This window comes from Venturia canescens, chromosome 1 (assembly GCF_019457755.1).
Source record: "Venturia canescens isolate UGA chromosome 1, ASM1945775v1, whole genome shotgun sequence".
Taxonomy (NCBI): Eukaryota; Metazoa; Arthropoda; class Insecta; order Hymenoptera; family Ichneumonidae; genus Venturia; species Venturia canescens.
The window spans coordinates 101966-122132 of NC_057421.1; the positions used below are offsets into that span (position 1 = coordinate 101966).

The 20167-nt window shown below is 36.8% G+C and overlaps 1 protein-coding gene across 10 annotated transcripts in view; it reads right to left on the reverse strand.

Annotated features, from left to right (window-relative positions):
* Positions 1-20167, reverse strand: part of Glut1 (Glucose transporter 1) — a 123957-nt gene that overhangs the window by 80650 nt on the left and 23140 nt on the right. The window contains exon 1 of one of the 10 annotated variants that reach the window (XM_043432997.1): positions 14893-15065. The exons of 8 other annotated variants lie outside the window; for them this stretch is intronic. The gene's annotated coding sequence lies outside the window, so the exon portion shown is untranslated. Of the gene's footprint in view, positions 1-12018; positions 13114-14892; positions 15066-20167 lie in introns of those variants that run through there. One more of the 10 variants, XM_043433000.1, reaches the window with a different exon arrangement.

Here is a 20167-nt window from a genome sequence, read left to right on the forward strand (position 1 = left end):
TAAACTTTAGTGATCAATTACTCGATAACTGTGTAGAAGAAAAATCTTAAAAAATTTGTATTGGCAAATTTGGCACTAAAGAATATGTTCACCAAATTTTATAAAATTCTAAACTTTTTGAAATTTTTTATGTTTTTAGCATGGTTTAGCATGGCAACATTGTATCGCCTGTACCGAAACTCCTTAATAAAGCTTAAATAAATTTTTTATATACAAATCAGATTCTTCATTTTGCTGATATATTTGTTGCTTCTATGAATCATAATTATATGAATTTTGACGTTGAATTCCAACCCATAGTTGCATGTATATAATTGAAAATAGCTCGAACGTCATGGGAGATAAGCTTTAGTTCTGTTTCGATACAGAAGTATATATATGTGCGACATATTTGAGTATTACTGGCGAAAATAAAATGATGACCATACGCGCTATCAATATCATTAAGGACGTTCACGAGTAAATCGAATTTCTATAGATTTTCTTAAAATTTAGATGACACTATTTATCACACTATTTATAGCTTCTTTAAGAGTATGGATCAGTCGACTAACCTCACTTGAAATTTTCGAAATCGAAATTATTTGACACAGTTTGACCGATTAAAAAAAGGCTCTGTCAGTCTACGCAGGACGATGGCAAAAATCGACTGACAGAGTCTTTTTTTAATCGATCAAACTGTGTCAAAGAATTTTGATTTCGAAATTTGCAGCTATCTCTCTCGCACTCACGGTTGTGATATACCGACTGATCCATCCTCTTAATGTACTTGCAAAATTTTAAAGACCATGCCCGTACCAAATTACCGTACCGAAATTTAACATGCAAGCTATAGGCAAATCATGAGTTTGAGAGACATTCTAATTCATAGCAGTCACAATTTTCTATAGTATTTCATAAAAAAAATGGATCATGATAGATATTGATATTAGGAATAAAATATAAAAAAAATAGAGATGCTCAGCCGTGTCGTTCATACGTAGTAACGATTCAAAGCTATAAATTTGACAATTTTGCGAGCGTGCCACGGCATGAAAGGGATGACGCCGTTATGTAGTGGCAACACTGCCGGGCGACGGTACGTAAGGGCAAGGGAGGGGGGGGGGGGACTACACGCGCATGCACACTGGCAGGAATTTATTTTCATGATATTCAACGATTTATCTCATAAAGAATTGTCAATTTAAGCATTTATGGCTACACATTTTGGCTCTCATTTTTGGAGACTTTTTGGGAATGATACTTTTTTATAAAAATAAGTTGTTCATACATATGAATGTTCAACTTAGCAATCCAGATTATAAATATTAAAATGAGATATGAAAAATTATCAACAATAACAAATAAATTAATTTATACAAAATGGAATACTACTGAAAGTACGTGGTAGGCAAGCAAGGTTGTCAGATCTCCGCATCGCTCTAAGGATACTTGTATTATAGTGTATATTTATAGGGTGCGCCAGAGCCTTATTCGTATTAGTGCACAGAGTTCGTGCTAAAAGTTTCGAAGTAGGGAGAGCGGCGCGCGCTACACAGCGACAGTTGAACTAAGCCGAGAGAATACGAAAATTTTGTCTTCGATTATCAGTCATGAACGTTCTTAATATATAACGAAAAAAGTAATGAACGAAGAACAGAGCGTTGAAGCACTACTCCACACGATGTAGCTGCTCAATTGGAGCAATTTCCTGAGTTATCAACACAAACTTGAACTCAGTCAATGACATAATTTCTGATAACGCAATCTGTCCAATTAAATAGTGTCAATACGATCATTCTTCTTTCGTTGATAAATTGTTTCATATCATGATTAAAACGCAAAAGTGGCGAGAGATGATGATGATGATGATAGCATTTTATTTGCCTTAGTAACCTGTTAGGCAATATAAACAAAAAAAGAACCCAGTCCCGTTACAATAAACCTGAGCTTGGGTTTTGCGCAAAACAATATGTATATAAAATAAAACTAACTTAAAATTAAAGTAAAAGAATAAAACTAAAAATATAAACATAGAATTAGCAATTAGCATGGTAAGCCGATGACAGTATACGGTTGAGTTACATACGCGTGAAACCATATTATAGGCTAGGTATCAGTTACGCGTTCGATTCAGTTAATTCGAGACTAAAGAGATGATCGCGTAAAGCTCGTTTAAAGACTGGAAGAGAGTGGAGAGTGGTAACGGGAGGGAACAAATGCCAAAAGTTTATTGCGGAAAGAAGGAATGAATTTTCAAAAGTAGAAGTACGACGCGCTGGTACGTGAAAAGTAAAGGTCTGTGTTTGACACAATGGACGAGTTGATGGCTGCGACAGTGAGAAAAGTTCACATAAATATAGAGGTGCTTTGCGATTCAAGACATTGTGAGTGATGATGCCAAGGAAGTATAGTCAACGAGACCTCACTGTCAACCAGCCAAGTTGCCTGCGAAACGGTGTAATATGAATATCGTGACGCAGGTCAAAAATGAAATGTATGGTGCAGTTTACTAAACGCTGAAGCGTAGTGTTTAAATTATCAGTGAGGTCACTGTAGCCATAATCAATAATCGGAAAAATGAGAGCTTTAACGAGTACTGTACGTAGCTCCGGGGAAAGCGCTCGTCTATGATACTTGAATCGGAAAAGCGCAAAATGGACCCGACCAGAAAGATGATTAACATGATTACGCCAGGATAAGTTCGCAGACATAATTAGCTCAAGATTCCTAGCATCCCTGACGTAAGGCAGAGCAGTTTTATTGAAAATGTCTGGATGCGCGCGCGCGCGGGTGTGTGTGTGTGTGTGTGTGTGTGTGCGCACGCGCGCGCGTGCGTGCGTGCGTGCGTGCGGGCGTGCGTATTATGGCACTGCAAAATTCAAACGCTTATAACTCGGAAGCAGTTTGAGATATAGGGCTACCGTTTTGCACAGATGTTAATCTATACAAGCTCTTCATTCTCTGATAATTTTTTCAGAATTTGTAAAAAATGACGAATCTGACGACGTTTTGAAAATTTCACAATAATGGTGTCGACGCTCTAACTTTCGAAAATTTAGAGATTTATTAATCATTTTTTTTCTATAAATAGACTATCATAATAGGAAGGTTGGTATTGAATTTGGGGAATATCGGTTGAGCGGTTTAAATTTTATGACATTTTGAATTTTACGAAAATATGAGTTTTTCAAAAAATCGTCTAACCGCTTCAATTTTTGGAAATTTTGTAAGATATTGTGTATAAGTCTGTACTTCCTATATACTTTCCAGCAAAGTTGTCTGAATTATTTAATTACACACACACACACACACACACACACACACACACGCACACGCACACACACACACACACACACACACACACACACACACACACACACACACACACACACACACACACACACACACACACACACACACACACACACATACACACACACACACACACACAGATCCGGACATTTTTTCTAGATATGATTTTTCGATGTTTTGGAACATTTTGGGCACATTGACATTGAAAACTGGAAAAAAAAATTTTTCATCGTCACAAAGCTTCCTCGATGAGGAAGCAAAAACGATGAAAATTGAAGGTTGCAAACTGTTTTTTCTGATGGCTCGTCATTTAATTTTTTTTATGAATTTAAACAAAGAGATAAATTAAAGTTCGTAAAAGAAGGTAGAGAAAATACATTATTTCTTCGTATACAAAAAAAATGCTACAAATAAAAATTTGCAAACTGCTTCCTCAAGATGGTCAAGATGCTCCTCTATGAGGAAGCAAAATGAAAAATATAGCGCCTCATAGAGTAAGCTTTGAGCATCGTGCATTTTGACCATCTCGCGAACTAACAGACTTCGAGGCTCAATGTCTCTTAAAGAAGCGTTCCTCGATTCGACGGTTCAAAACCGGAAGAAGCGCGAGAACTTGTAGATTCTTTTGTTCACGTCAACAAACATATTTTAGAGGAGGACCAAGAGATTCTCCTGGAATCAGTGTTAACAACGAAACTAACCGGTAGAGCCCGAGCAGAAGTAAGATATAAAAATATTCCAAATTTCGAAACATTTAATTCCGTTATGTTAGAAATATTCTGCGGTACGAGAACCGTAGGAGCCCTTTAAACAGAGCTGTATTCTTGTCGACAGAAATTTAACGAATCAGTAAAAGAATTCGGAAGAAGAGTAGAAGACACAATGATGGAATTAATTGATGCAAGTATAAAAAAGCACTCGACAATGATCGAACAAATGGCGGTAGAAAAGCACATACGCGAAGTAGCCCTTTCGAGTTTCGCGCAAGGTCTCAAACGCGAATACCAAACCATTATTAAAGCTAGGACATATCCAACACTTAATGAAGCAATCACAGCCGCGATTGACGAAGAAAAGATACAACAGGGAACTCGTAGAGAACCTGGAAATACGACTATTTGCAGTAAGTATAATAAGAAGGGTCACATTGCGCGCGACTGTAGAAGCTCAGGGAATAAAAACGGTTATAACGGTAATAATGGTAACTACAATCAGTATAACCAAAATAAAAGCATAAATTCAGTCTTCTGCAACTATTGCAAAAAACCAGGTCATGTCTATGATGACTGCTGGAATAGGAAAAATAAAAATGGCGATCAAAGAGGAAATAATCGGAATAACCAAAATAGAAGTCAAGGAAACAGAGGAAATAATAATAATCAAAATAATCGCGAAAATCAAGGAAACAGGGGTAAAAACAGAGGTTATCAAAATAATAGACCGAATAACGGTTAAAATAATAATCAAAATAATCAAAATCAAAATCAGTCAGGTAACGCGGAAGAAAAGAAAACGATAGGGTCGCTGAACCTCAGTCTCCTTGCACGTACGGCCGAGCGAAAGAACGCGCACGTCAGCTGTTTGGAGGCCGAGCGAGCTACAGGCTCACCCACACTTCAGGCAAACCAAACGCGAATAAAACTAGAAATAAATTCTTTCGGTTCCTGGGGAATGGCTAGCGATTTTTATATCACGTCACCGCACGCTATAAATTCAGTTCTCCTTTTGAAAGCTGATACGGGATCCCAATGCAGCATAATTAAAAGGGGCGCCCTAAAAGAAGATACCGAAATAATCGACGAAACCGTCGAACTGACTGGCGTCGGAGGACAAGCCTTCAACGCCCTGTGAAAAGTCATACTCGAGATCGAAACGCCCGCCGTCAACATTCTTCACGGATTTTTCGTCGTCGACAACGACGTTCCAATCAAAACAGACGGAATCCTGGGACTCGATTTCATGAAAAAACACAAGGTCGACATATTGGGTGGCCGTATAATCAAAATATATGGTCACGTCAAGCCTTTGGTGAACGGTTCGGAGAAATTAAAATTACCCCCCCGTTCTGAGAGTATTCACTACGTGAAAGCAAAAAAAACTGGCAATCGGATGCGTAGCAGCCAGAGAAATTAAAAAAGGAATAAAAATAGGACAAGGGACGGTTCACGAAAAAAGTATGATTTTCCCCATCTCTTTTCTAAACACGTTAGACCAGGAAGTCTCGATCGAAAGACCGACGGTCGAAATCGAAGAAATAGGAAGCGTCGAAGAACAAAATCAAACGAAAACAGGCGAAAGGGCGAACGGCTCAGCCAAGGAAGGAATCTACGTCACCAACGCTGAAGAAAAAGGTAACAGAGTAAGTCAAATAATGATGCAAATTGGTGAACATTCGCACCTCAACAAAGAAGAAGAAAAATTTCTACAAGAATTTTGCCAGGAATTCGGAGACGTATTCCACCTAGAAGGAGAAACTCTGGGAAATACAAGCCTCGTGGAACATCGTATCTATACAAAAAAGGACACCGTACCAGTCAATATCCGACCGTACAGATTGCCCGAGAATCACAAGCAAGAAGTGACGACTCAGACGCAGGAAATGCTGAAAGCTGGAATTATTAGGCCAAGTCGAAGCCCGTGGAACGCGCTACTACTGGTCGTTCCTAAAAAAGCGGACGCTCAAGGTAACGTCAAGAAGAGAGTCGTCGTCGACTTCAGAAAATTGAACGAGGTCACCGAGGGAGATTCTTACCCTCTGCCCAATATCACAGAGATCTTGGATCAATTGGGAAAAGCAAAGTACTTCACCACACTTGATCTTGCCTCTGGATTTCATCAAATTTCGATGGCGGAAGAAGACAAACAAAAAACTGCCTTTTCAACTCCGTTGGGCCACTACGAATACAATCGAATGCCTTTCGGATTAAAAAACGCACCACCGACTTTCCAAAGATTGATGGATGCTGTTTTAGCAGGTCTTCAAGGTCTCAAATGTTACGTTTACCTAGACGATATCGTAATACACGGATCAAGTTTCAAGGAACACAACGAACGACTACGAGATGTCTTCAAACGGTTGAGAGAAGCTCAATTAAGGAGTTTCGGTACAGGCGATACAATGTTGCCATGCTAAACCATGCTAAAAGCATAAAAAATTTCAAAAAGTTCAGAATTTTATAAAATTTGGTGAACATATTCTTTAGTGCCAAATTTAACAATACAAATTTTTTAAGATTTTTCTTCTACACAGTTATCGAGTAATTGATCACTAAAGTTGACGTGTATAAGCATAGCGTTTCCATATATATAGGTATACATTCCGGGCATAAGAAATCTGCTTTAATGCATAATTACTCGATAACTAAGTAGAAGAAAATTTTGAAAAAATTTGTGTTTTCGCACTTGATGTTGAAGAACATTATCACCAAATTTGATCAATTTCTTAATATTTAGACTTTTGTACCGAAACTCCTTAAAAGTGCAACCGAAGAAATGCCAATTTCTGAGAAAAGAAACGCAATATTTGGGTCACATCATCACAGAAGTGGGAGTGAAACCCGATCCGGAGAAAATCAAAGCTGTAAAAAATTTTCCTTCACCAAAAAATGTTAAAGAAGTCCAATCATTCCTGGGACTCGCAGGATACTACAGGAAATTCATTCAAGATTTTTCAAAACTCGCAAAACCATTAACAGAGCTGATAAAAAAGGACAGAAAATTCGAGTGGAACGAGCATACGCAGGCAGCGTTCGAGACGTTAAAAGAAACACTCAGCACCGCACTAATACTTCAATATCCCGACTTCACGAAGCCGTTCGTCGTCACCACCGACGCATCGGACAAGGCAATCGGAGCTATCTTATCACAGGGAAAAGTAGGGGAAGATCTACCAATTTGTTATGCGAGCAGAACGCTAAACAAAGCGGAAAGAAACTACTCAGCAACGGAAAAGGAAATGCTGGCAATAGTTTGGGCTGTACATCAGTTTCGCCCGTACATTTATGGAACGAAATTCACTATCGTTACCGATCATCAACCCCTCACCTGGTTATTCAACGTAAAAGATCCAGGCTCCAGACTAATGCGGTGGAGAATAAAATTAGAAGAATACACATACAAAATTGAATATAAAGAAGGCAAAAAGAATACTAATGCTGACGCACTGAGCCGCATATACGCAATCACGCGCAGTCAAAACAAAAACACAGATCAGCTGCAAAAAGAAGGAAGAGGAAGGCCGCGAAAAATCAGAGCCGACGCGACTCCATCTTCTTCAACAACACACCAGCCTCCTCGGACAATCGGTCCAGCCCTAATCATAATGGCCGACTTGATAATCAGCCGAGTGTGGCTGAAGATAAAAATGAGACGCATATAGTGGACAGCGACGAAGGAGATAGCGAAAGTGAAACCGAACACCTCGACTCCGACGCGACGGACCTGTCAGAGAAAGACAGAAAAACAATACTACGAGAGTATCGTGACACGCCTCTCGGAGGACACCCCGGAGTAAAAAGAATGACTCAACGAATTCAAGAAAAGTATCGTTGGCCGGGAATGAAAAAGGAAATAAAAGAATACGTAGCGAAATGCGACAAATGCCAAAAGAATAAAGTAACGAAACTAAATCGAGCACCGATGATTATTACCGATACTCCAGAAAGAGCATTTGAAAAATGCGCGGTCGATATAGTAGGACCTCTACCCGAAACCGATCGGAGAAATAAATATATTCTAACAGCACAATGTTTATTAACAAAATTTTCCGAAGCAATTCCATTGGAAAATCAGGAGGCACAAGAAGTAGCAAGGGCATTGACCACTCAGATCATTTGCCAGCATGGACCTCCCCAAACCATTCTCTCCGATCAGGGAACGAATTTTCTGAGCGACGTTTTTAAGGAAACGTGCAAATTATTACGCATCAAGAAAATTCAAACAACTGCATATCATCCGCAATCAAACGGAGCATTGGAAAGATCCCATCGCACTCTGGCAGAATACCTAAAACATTTTGTTCAAGAGGATCAAAGGGATTGGGATTTATGGCTACCATACGCCATGTATACATACAATACAACACCTCACTCATCTACAGGATTCACCCCGTATGAATTGAGGTATGGTCAAAAACCTGTGTTACCAACTGCACTCAAAGAGCCGCCGAGAACCACATACTCGTACGACGACTATGCAGCCAAACTTCGAGAACGACTCAGGGCGACTTGGCAAGTCGCGAGAGAAAAATTAATGGAAAAAAAGGAGAAAATAGCGGAAAAACAATGGGAAACTGCAAAAAACACCGAATATCGCGTTGGCGATAAAGTACTGCTGCTCGACCCAACAGTTCGTCGAGGCAGGTCAGCGAAATTAACGCCAAAATGGACAGGACCGTTTGAAATCAAAAGTAAAGATTCACCGGTAAACTACAGCATCGGCAAGGGACGCAAAACTGTTCGAGTTCACGTAGAGCGGATCAAGCCCTACGTTACCCTTTAGCCGATCGCAGTGAGCCTTGCCGGTATTACAGCAAATAAACAAAAGAGAATGTACAAAAACGATAGAAGAACAAATATAAAATTGAAATATGAAGAAAGAAATTAAATATACAAAAAAAATACGAAAATAAATACAAAAATAATAAACAGAACGAAACGAATAATACGGAACGTGTATAATAACACGAAATAAATAAATAAATTATAATCCGAACGAAAAAATTAATAATAATAATAATTATTTAAAAATATTGAAAGTCAACAAAGTCTATCCACTAACAACAGAAATTAATGAAAAACAATTCCAATTTATAGTAACCACTTCCAAAATAATAATTGTGGATAATTACAAAAGAACGTATTTAATAATGACTGAAGAAGATTTAAACAATGCGAAAAAAGTTGACAACATCTATTATTACAAACCTAAGCAATCACTGCAAACAATAAGCGATAATACATCATGCGAAATAGCGATTTATTTAGGAAATAATCCCGAAAAATTGTCACGTAATCAATGAATTGTAAAAATCGAAAAAACATTAATAATCGCACTAGAAAAGAAGGTAGATGGCTATTCGTAGCCCAAAAACCCGAAAATATTAGAATCGATTGTAAAAATAAGTCTACGACACACGAAATAATCCACAATACAGGATTACTGGCTTTGGACGGAAAATGTTCCGCCACATCAATTAATTTTCAATTGTTTTCTTTAAATGAACTGCGACAAAATGAATTTATAACATATGTACCATTATATAACTTAACGAACGCAATCGGAATAGTAAACGCTAATCACCCTATTTTCAATTACAGCGTACCATCAAAAGTAATTATCAATCCACTAGAAACGAACGCATTAGGAGAAAGAATCGAAATCCTTAAGAAAAAACTAGATGAAGAACCAAATATTTGGGCACATCCCTATCACATAATCGGAAATTATTCTATAAGTGCCATTAGCATGACTATGATCATTTTAATAATCATCATATTAACAATTTTCAAAGCTAAACATTGTCAACGAATTCGATTAATACAACAAACTAATGATATCGAACTAGCCCCGACTTTCGTGGCAAGACCAAAAATTATAGAAGAACTCGCATCTGAATCTACTAACGACAAAATTGTCATCAGAAAAGCAAAATCGAAAAACGCAAACAAAAATGGCTCATTGTAACCTCAAAAAAAAAACTTACATTAAACAGGGAACTAGAAAACAAACATAACTACGAAATGATTCAAATTTAATTATTTTATTCCGTGCGAAAAAGTAGCCGAAATAAATTTCGTCTCCCGAAGGGGGGAGGGATGTTGTGCCCGTACATCGCACTCCTAAAATAAAGAGTATATAAATTAAGCGTTCTCAGCATAAATGCATCGACGGCGAAATATCGACGTTCCCGAACGAGCGCATCGACCCTCGATGTCATCACCGAAACTTCGAGAAAGAATATCACGCCATATTGTCGCGAGAGGGGGAAAAACCCCCAAGTTTATAAATTTACCAACTAACCAAAATTCGACAGTCTTTGACGAGAATTGTAACGATCGGTCTCGAGGCAATAAAACCTCGAATTTGTAACTTCTTAAATAAACTTATTGTTAACTTGTTGTAAAAGTATCGAGTTGGAGTTCAGCTCTTTTGGCCTAAATCCCATAAATACTCGTCCTTGATAACTCGTCCCTTCGCGACGGTCTTCGCGGACACAACATGGGGCTTAAGATTGATTCATGCAATAAGCGAGAATACAGCCACTTGAATGGCTATCCCTCGTGCTAATGCAATGAGACGCGATGTACTGGCAAATAGTGACTCTGCGGGAAACGCTTGAAGAAATTCGTCTCGGTATTATTAACAACATACTGAATTATAAGATGCTGACAAAAATTGTCTATACCAAACATCGGTAGATATGTCCGAGATTTGTCTTAATTGTCGTAATAAACACCCCGGTAAGAAATTCTGTATTTTGAAAAGATGTGAAACTAATGAAGTTGGGTTGCCTCATTTGCAATGAGCAATAAAACGAGTTCAAGGTTGAGAAAATGACGGATTTTCCAAAAAAGCCATGTCGCGATAATGAAGCGTTGTTCGTCGATAAGAATTGCTCACCGGTGCGATTCCATGTTCGAAAATAATGGGAATTGATTATGCGCGATTATAGCAGTAGCCGCATTCATAGTACACGGACTTTGGATACAAAATAGTTCATTTCTTAGATGTTTCAACCTGGTATGGGGCGGGGTTGAAATTCCGAACGGTGAGAAATCAGAAGGCTCAAAAGTCCGACAACCGCGCTAGTGCGATATATCTATATATTTCGAGTCCCAGCTAGATTTTCGGACTTTTGAGCCTTCTGATTTCTCACCGTTCGGAATTTCAACTCCGCCCCACCTGGTAGTCGAATTTGTTGGTAGATCGCAGGATCAGAGACGTTATGTTCATGTAATCTGCCGCTGTCGCGTATATTAAAGTTGCTTAAAATTCTTAACAAAACCAGGGCGATAGAACGTCACGAAGTGTGACGGCATACAAAGCGGTGGAGGGGGCGAGACACTTCTGTGATACTTTGCGGATGACGAGGCTAACTGCAGTATCCAGTGTGACATGCGTAATTGGTGAGACCGCGAGGCTAACTGGTCGAAAAAAGACAATGGCTCGTTTAATATCGCGTTCATCGTTTTTCAACGCATCTTATTTTTCATATATCTTTTCGCGATAGTCCGCTCGATAGGTGATCATCGACGAATTGAATTCGACATTTTTAAGACATAGCCCCCTCTCCCCCCCCCCCCCCCCGTAAACGGTACACGAGATTCTGGAAACAACTAGAGCTCGTCCTCATTGTCATTCGTGATAAGGCTCAATCATGAATAGGAAAATATGCCCTGTTGCATGTAGTGGTTGATTGAACGAACAACAGTTTTCAGAAATGGATCAATTCTTATTCGCTCTGTGCACGTGGGCGGAGTAAAAAATCTAATACTACTGCACCAATAGTATTAGTGTATTCATGCATACGCCAGCGCCACCATAAAGGGGACTCCGGCGTTTTTGGGGGAATACGTATACACAACACACACTCACTTTCAAAGTACTATGTGTACGTGCACGGAGCGAATAGAGCAATAGCAGCCTCATAACCGTTAACACATAAATTACAATTTGAGTCACCCGTTGTGCAGTTGTATTATTTTTATATAGGGATGACAGTACCGCGTTTCGGCCCGATCTAGAAACTGGAATGGTGTTGTTGACTCTTCGATTATTTGCGGTACTTATCGAGAAAACGTTAGCGTTGCACTGTAAGCAAGAAAAATTAAGAAATTTCCATGTGTTCTTGATTGAAGATTTTATTGTTTTTTTCTTATCACTTCTCATTTTTCTCAAAACACACGTTTAAAACGTGCATGAAGTATAAAATATATTCGTTGATAGAAAAAACGATTATTTAACGAAAACATGTGAAACCAAAATATTTTCTACTACACAAAAGAAATGAATATAGTCATTCACTGTAACTATTACTATTACCCGCGCGGTAAGCATATTTTTAATAATTACTATTTCCGTTGCGGATCGATGCGATTTCTTCATTCTCATTTCTTTCGATGCGGTTTTTTCATTCTCTCAATATAGGAGGGACCGTTGTTTTTCAACCGGCCCCAATATTGCCAATAGCAAAGTGGTGACTCTGTAAACTTTTACGAAATGTTTCGCATTTCTCGAAAGTGCGTATTTTTTTTTTCAATCAATCGGTTGATATAGCATAGATAGATTTTAAAAAGAATACTTTTTCGCTTTCATAATATAAAAAAAAGTGAATCCAAATATATCAGTTTTGATAAATTTCCGATTGTAAAATCACAAAATGAAATATTTCGATGATAAACATTTTCAGTGTTGCAGTGAACAATATTCTGACGCACCAATAATGATGCGAATAACAACAGCGGGTTTTTCCAAATATAGTCATTAGATTTACAATAAATGATCATCTTTACGGATAACCTCTAACGCCCGAAGATTGTCCATTGTAATCTTCAACTAATCTTTGATCGGTAAGATAGTATACGATCGTACGATATTGCCGTTGATTGAACTCAGTTTCGTTGTGACGATTGCACAAATTTATAATTTTTTTTTTCATTCAAAATGGTGTAAGGTACCCTAGCAAAAGCATAAAAATAAAACAAATTATTTAGGGAATCATGGAAGAGATGTACTTCGTTTAGTAACAAAAAAAAATGCTGCAAATAAAAATTTGCAAATTGCTTAGTTATCCTTAGCTAAGGAAGCCAAAATGAAAAATATAGCACCTCATAGAGTACGCTTTGAGCATCGTGCATCTTGACCATTTTGAGGAAGCAATTTGCAAATTTTTATTTGCAGCATTTTTTTTTGTATACAAGGAAATAATGTATTTTCTCTACCTTCTTTTACGAACTTTAATTTATCTCTTTGTTTAAATTCATTTAAAAAAAACTAAATGACGAGCCATCAGAAAAACAGTTTGCAACTTTCAATTTTCATCGTTTTTTATTTACATTTAAATTGATAATTCCGACAACATTGCTGGAAAGTATAGAGGAAGTACAGACTTATGCACGATATCTTACAACATTTCCAAAAATTAAAGCGTTTATATGATTTTTTAAAAAACTCATATTAACGTAAAATTCAAAAATTCATAAAATTTAAGAATATTTAGTACAGGCGATACAATGCTGCCATGTTAAACCATGCTAAAAATATAAAAAATTTCAAAATGATCAAAATTTTATAAAATTTCGTGAACATATTCTTTAGTGCCAAATTTGACAATACAAATTTTTTAAGATTTTTCTTCTGTACAGTTATCGAGTAATTGATCACTAAAGTTCATATGTATAAGCATAGCGTTCCCATATATATAGGTATACTTCCGGGCATAAGAAATCTGCTTCAATGCGTAATTTACTCGATAACTAAGCAATAGAAAATTCTGAAAAAATTGTGTTTTCTCACTTGATATTGAAGAACATTATCACCAAATTTGATCAATTTCTAATTATTTAGACTTTTGTACCAAACATCCTTAAACCGCTCAACCGATATTTTCCAAATTTAATATCAACCTTCCTACTATGATAATCTATTTATAAAAAAAAAAATTAGTCATAAATCTTAAAATTTTCGCAAGTTAGAGCGGCGACACACTTTTTATGAACATTTCAAAACGTCGTAGGATTTGTATTATTTTACAGATTCTGACAAAATTATCAGAGAATGAAGAGCCTGTATAGATTAACATTTGTGCAAAACGGTAGCCCTGTATCTCAAATCGTTTTCGAGTTATAAACGTCTGAATTTTGCAGTGCCATACACACACGCGAGCGCGCGCGCACGCACACACACACACACACACACACGCGCGCGCGCGCACACACGCACACGCACAGTTTTTCGATGTTTTAGGACATTTCGAGCAGATTGACATTGAAAACTGGAAAAAATAAATTTTCATCATCATATAGCTTCCTCTATGAGGAAGCAAAAATAGGTTAAATTATTCGAACAAAGTCCATGAATATGGTGAATAAATTACGAAACTCAAACTGTTAAATGAATATTTGATTTTCCTGATTGTCGAAAAATAAAAACCTCCCTTACAGAAAAAAATAAGCAAGGAAAAATTCACTTTGTTCGGAAGAATCAAAAAAATATTGAATGCCGAGAAAGCTTGTTCTCCTCCGACACGAAATTATATAACAAATTTCCGATTGTTAGAAGAGCGGTCTTTTTCTAGCGGACGGAGTAGGTCCTCTTAAATTTGGAAGAAATTTGTAGGCGCTATCTCGTAATCATTATCACTCGCGGAGATACAAAACTTATTACACCACTGCTGCTTCTTGTTTCTATCCTTCTGTCTTAGCCCAGGGAGTCGGGCGAATACCTCTGAAATCACTGGTGCGGGGACGTTCTCGTCAACGAATATAACAATTTGTTTTTATTTTTTATTAATGCACGAGTCCCGAGACATGACCCTTATATTTAAATAAATAATGATAATGAAAGTCTGGAGATGCAACAGAAAAAGATAAAGAGCACCTGCTGAGTTATTCACAATACGAATAATGACGAATAGAGACGGAAAACGGCGGACCGACGTTTGTGCGTGAACGCTACAACGACAACTGATGTAGTACTAAAATGTGCCAGTCGAGCACGGAGCGCGGAGTTTGGAAACTGGAAAATCCAGTCACTGCGCGACTACTGTACTGGCCGCGCCCCTCTCCTCCTTTATGTTATCCTCCACAATTTCGAGCGTGATCGATAGATAGAAAACCTTCATACATCCAAGCGTTTTGTATTGTATACAGGCTCGTCATATATTGGACGGGCAATATTCGTCGTGATTATCATTTTTTCTACTATGTTATTCTCATTATTTTTATTATCCATTGTTATCGTTATGCATATTGCTACCACGTTATGATTTTGATTATAACAAAATGGAAAATATTTCATCGCGACGAATTTGGTTATTCCCCGAGCTGCATTCAAGTTTTGCGATAATGATGAGTAAACGAGAAGGATTTTAATATATACATCCGATTGTGCTGGCTGCAAGTTATCCCGCGCACGTATATTTTTGACTCGCGATGCCGGCGCATTTTTTCACGTCTTATTGACGCGTTGTTTGTAATCGGAGAAGATTTTAAAACTCTACCGAGTCTCTTAATTCGTCGAGTTACGCGAACTCATGTTCGATTAAATCTCGGTAACTTGTCATATAACCAGCAAGATTGTACCAATATTTCTAACTCGAAACAGTACTTATCGAGTTGATATGTCTGCTCGGACAAATCTTGGATTTCGATTGTACTCTGCTGAATGAATTGTGATTTTGCACGACCTATCCTCGTTCGACGTATCAGTTTTTTTCTCACGAATTATAAACCATTATGAAAAAGTTTCAAGATTTGGTATTCGATCTGAAATTTAACCAAGTTGGTTACATTGGTTCCCGTTTGAAAAATATTAATGTCTTACGTGCAAGCATTCCAGTATCACTTTTATGCATGGTGGTTTCGAGCGGATTGATGTAAAATATTTTTGTTTTTTTTTCCATACTTGAGTTGTCGTCATGTCTCCATATATTTTTATGGCATTATCAATATTGCCGTACAAATGAAAAAAAAAATATATATCTTTACGATCATAATTCGAATGATCCGATTGAATATAGAGGGATATGGGGCAAAGTAGCCTACTTATTATTAAAACATAAATGTGGGAATAGGTTACTTGGGCTACGAGGCTGAGGGGCCAGATATTAGGGGACGAAGGAAGAGAGTCGAATAACGTTGAGCAATGTTGCCATGCCATTCCGAACTAGTGATGTAATATCCCATATTGTCAATTGGAAATTACAATATTTGTATATGAATCCACCTGTCAGAAACAAAACATTGAAAATACAGTACAACTTTGAAACTTATTTGCAGGTGATTGGGAAATGATATACATATGAAGTTGAATTTCAGGATATGCGCGATTTGTGGTACCAACAATGACCTTTCAAAAATATTAAACGAGAATAAGAAACAAAAATTAAAATACAGGGTCGAAAATTATATTATGAACTCGTCAATAGATTTGGCATACATTTTTTTTTGTAATTAGTTACACCGCAAACCCCTAGGATCAGAGTTTTAAAAATATTGAGGAGATTTCAGAATTTGACTGCCACCATATTGATACCGTCATTTCGAATTTTAAAAATCTAATGCCGGATTCGTAATCAAGCTTTTAATCCTTTCAGTCCTGACTTTTTTTATAGTAACGCAACTTTCGTCGATTTCTGAACTCGATGTCAAATTTTCAAAATTCGTAACTTCAAAAATGGATCTACGCTCATAACAATAAATACTTGGGAGTTTCCGAGGATGCTGCATAATTTTTAATTCAATGCTAGTTTTCTGAATATTCTAAATGGCGGTCAAGAAAAGAAGAAAGTGGATTCCATAAAAATGATTACTCTAGGGTTTTTGTTATTGACAATTACAAATCCTGTCAGTTCTTACTCCAATTCGCATACAAATTTGTAGTTCCCAAGATCATCCACGGAGAGCAGAATACAGAACAATGATTCAATTTTTTTTTTTTAATTTGTTTGTTGTTTTTTTTCTTTTAAATAAAAAACTATCTATACCAGATTTGTGAATAGTGACCCCGTAAAAGTAACAAATTTCAAGCCAATTGGATCGATTTTCAAACAAGTAGTCTGTCATTAAATCCGCCATTTTTAATTTAGAAAATTTTGAAAATCTGTAATCGAATTCGTAGTCAGCGACCCCAAAAACTTTCGGATACCAATTTTTATCAAAATCGGTGTATACGAAACATTCCTGACTAAAAGAGTTAAGTCACAAAACTTATATAATGCTTTTTTGGCTTTACATCTACCAATGTCGTGGTAGTGTAGTTGGTAGCGTGCGTAGTTAGAAATATGTAGGTAGGTATAGATAGATCGGATCCCCATGTAGATAGGAATTTTTCTTCGAATAAAATGATTCTAGAGGTGCCAGAAACTGTGATGTACCATCACGGGTAGTGAAAAATAATTTTTCAATTGATAAAATAATATTTTTTTCGATGTATCTTTAGCTACATCAACAACAAAAATATATGAGAATAACGATTTGGTAATTAAAGTTGAGCGTGTGTATATTAAAAAATTTAATATACAACAGCATATTAATATTAGCAAATAACTTTTCATCAAGAGACGCGGTAGCGGCTCGACGCCAAGTATTAAGGAGGTTGAAGCGTATCTTATGTTAAAACTATTTTCCAACTTTGCACATTAAAATTTTTTAAACAGAAAGCTTAAGACAGTATTAAACTTCTGGCGGGATATGCCGATTATTCACCGTCGTGAAATTGAGATATTTATTGTTGAAGTTTGCAATTATTTGAAAGCTTCCATAAGAGCCCATGTTTAACCTTGTCATTTTCAACAATGAATATCTCGATTACTAGCCGGTGAAATCTCTCCAAACTTTTCACACATAATTAAGCGCTGTTCAAGAAGATTCACGTAAATTTTCAATTCATTAATTTGGAATAATAAAATCTAATGTATTTTTCGTATGATGTCCTATATATATCGCTTCAACTTCCTTAAAAAAAAAACGAGAGTGTAAAAGAAAAATCAGCGCGAGCCCTGCCGCACTCTTATATACGCGAATATGTCGATTTATGACGTCATAAAGTTTTTCAAACTGTTCTCACGGATAAACCATTGCAGTTAAAAATCTGAAAATTGATGATGATTTTTTTACGATTTTTCTCTTTCAATTGATCTATGTTGCAAGTAAATCCGTTCATTCAATCCCGAAATATGATGATTTAGACGATTAAAATCGAGTGTTTCGGTACGCGCTAGTCGCTTGGAGTCAGAAAGACTTAAGTAGCGTTTGATTACCTTTGGACATACGTCCTTTGCACGAAACGTGACTTTTGTCCCGTTTCGTTTCGCCCAGTCCACTGAACGCGATATCCCCTCTATTCGCGCCCGATCGAGCGCGAGAGACAGCGCGCGTACACTCGTTCCCTCTCTCTCCCACTCGTCGTAACGTGGCGAGAGATCTATACGTATATCCAAAAATGTTCTTACGTTCTTTTTAATGATACTGCACCGCTGGTTTGGATATTTGGATCCAACAAGGCGCATTTTGAAGGGAAGGCATTTAGCTTTACTTTGATGTATTCGAAAAGTCTCTACGACTTTCATTACGGGTACTATATCGTTTCAACAAACATTGATATTTTGGTTCGTTTGATTTCTTTTTCAACTGGACCGCAAGTTCAGATAAAACATTTTGTCTCCTCAATTTTTCGATATATTTTTTTTTAATTTATTTTTCAGCGGAACTTCGGATACATTGATAGTGGTAACTGCAGTAAAACGGGGCCGGGTGGAAATTCCGAACTGTGAGAAATCAGATGGCTTGAAATTTCGAGAATCGCTCTATTGCAATATATCTATATTTATGTAGTACCGGCTGGATTTTCGGAATTTGGAGCCTTCTGAATTCGCACAGTTCGAAATTTCAATCAGTAAAACAATGGGGTTTTTTGGAAAATTTGAGAGAAAAAATTTTACTTTTTCAATTCCAACACATTCAAATTTTATCAGATTTTTTTGCAAATTTTTGTCAACCAAAAATTTCTACATTGTACGTTAATAAATTGATCTGGAATTTTCGAGAACTATAGAGCCATATTAGAATATACACAGTGGAAAAAATTTCATTTTTACATTTGATTTTTTATTATTAACCGGTTGACTGGTAAGCTTTTTTTTTCTGGTTTCCGTGCCAAAACTGGTACGAGCCAATAAATTACCAAAATACCTGAAAATTTGTTTCTGGGGATTTTCGAGGTTGCTGATTTCATTCCCAATCTTAATTTTCATGTACCTACCTTCGAAAAGGATGAAAATGAGGGTTGAAAGTGAATATTTCCGATTTTCCAGCGGCATGTTTTTATGTTATGTTACATGGAAAATCCAAATTTTTTAGGATGAAAATGAACAAAATTCACGATCCCCGAGGGGGTGAAAAGTGAGGGTTGGAGGTAAAATTTTCAGATTTTTCAATGGGAAATTCTTATGATATATTACATAAAAAATGTTCGTTTTTGAGGGTACCAGATTCTTTCATCGAAGTAAAATAAAATTCGCTACCTGCGAAAGGGTGAAAAATAAGGTTTGGGGATGAAATTTTTAGATTTCTTAATAGGGAGTTTTTGTGCTATATTACATGAAAATTTCGAGTTTTTTAGAACACTAAAACACTCACATTTAGAACACTAGAACACATCCACGCCAAGTTTGTGTGTAATTTTGACAGTGAATTTGGGCATTAAATTAGAATAACAATATCTTAATCGCAAAATCATTCTGGGAACGCTTGAAGTCACAAAGATCTTTAGCCGGTACAGTTGGAGGTGTAACATGATTCTCTGCAGAAATCGAAATTTATTCAAAATTCTTGGCTATGCTAAAATGATCTCATATTTTTTTTCCTATCTTGATTTCCCTACTATGTCATTTTAGCAATAAATAATGGGAAAGGAAATTTTTCATTTACTGAAAATATATTCGAAACTAAAGAGGCGGTTTTTTAATACTTGGCGTTCTTTTTTTACTTTTTTGAAGTATTTTTATAGTAATGTTTATATACATGTAAATCAAAATTCCATCGCATGTGCATTCATTTTGCTATACACAAGTATAATAATTTTCATGGGCTCCACTTTTACTGGCACAATACCCAGTTTGGATTTCAAAAATCGTATCTGAAATTTCCCACAC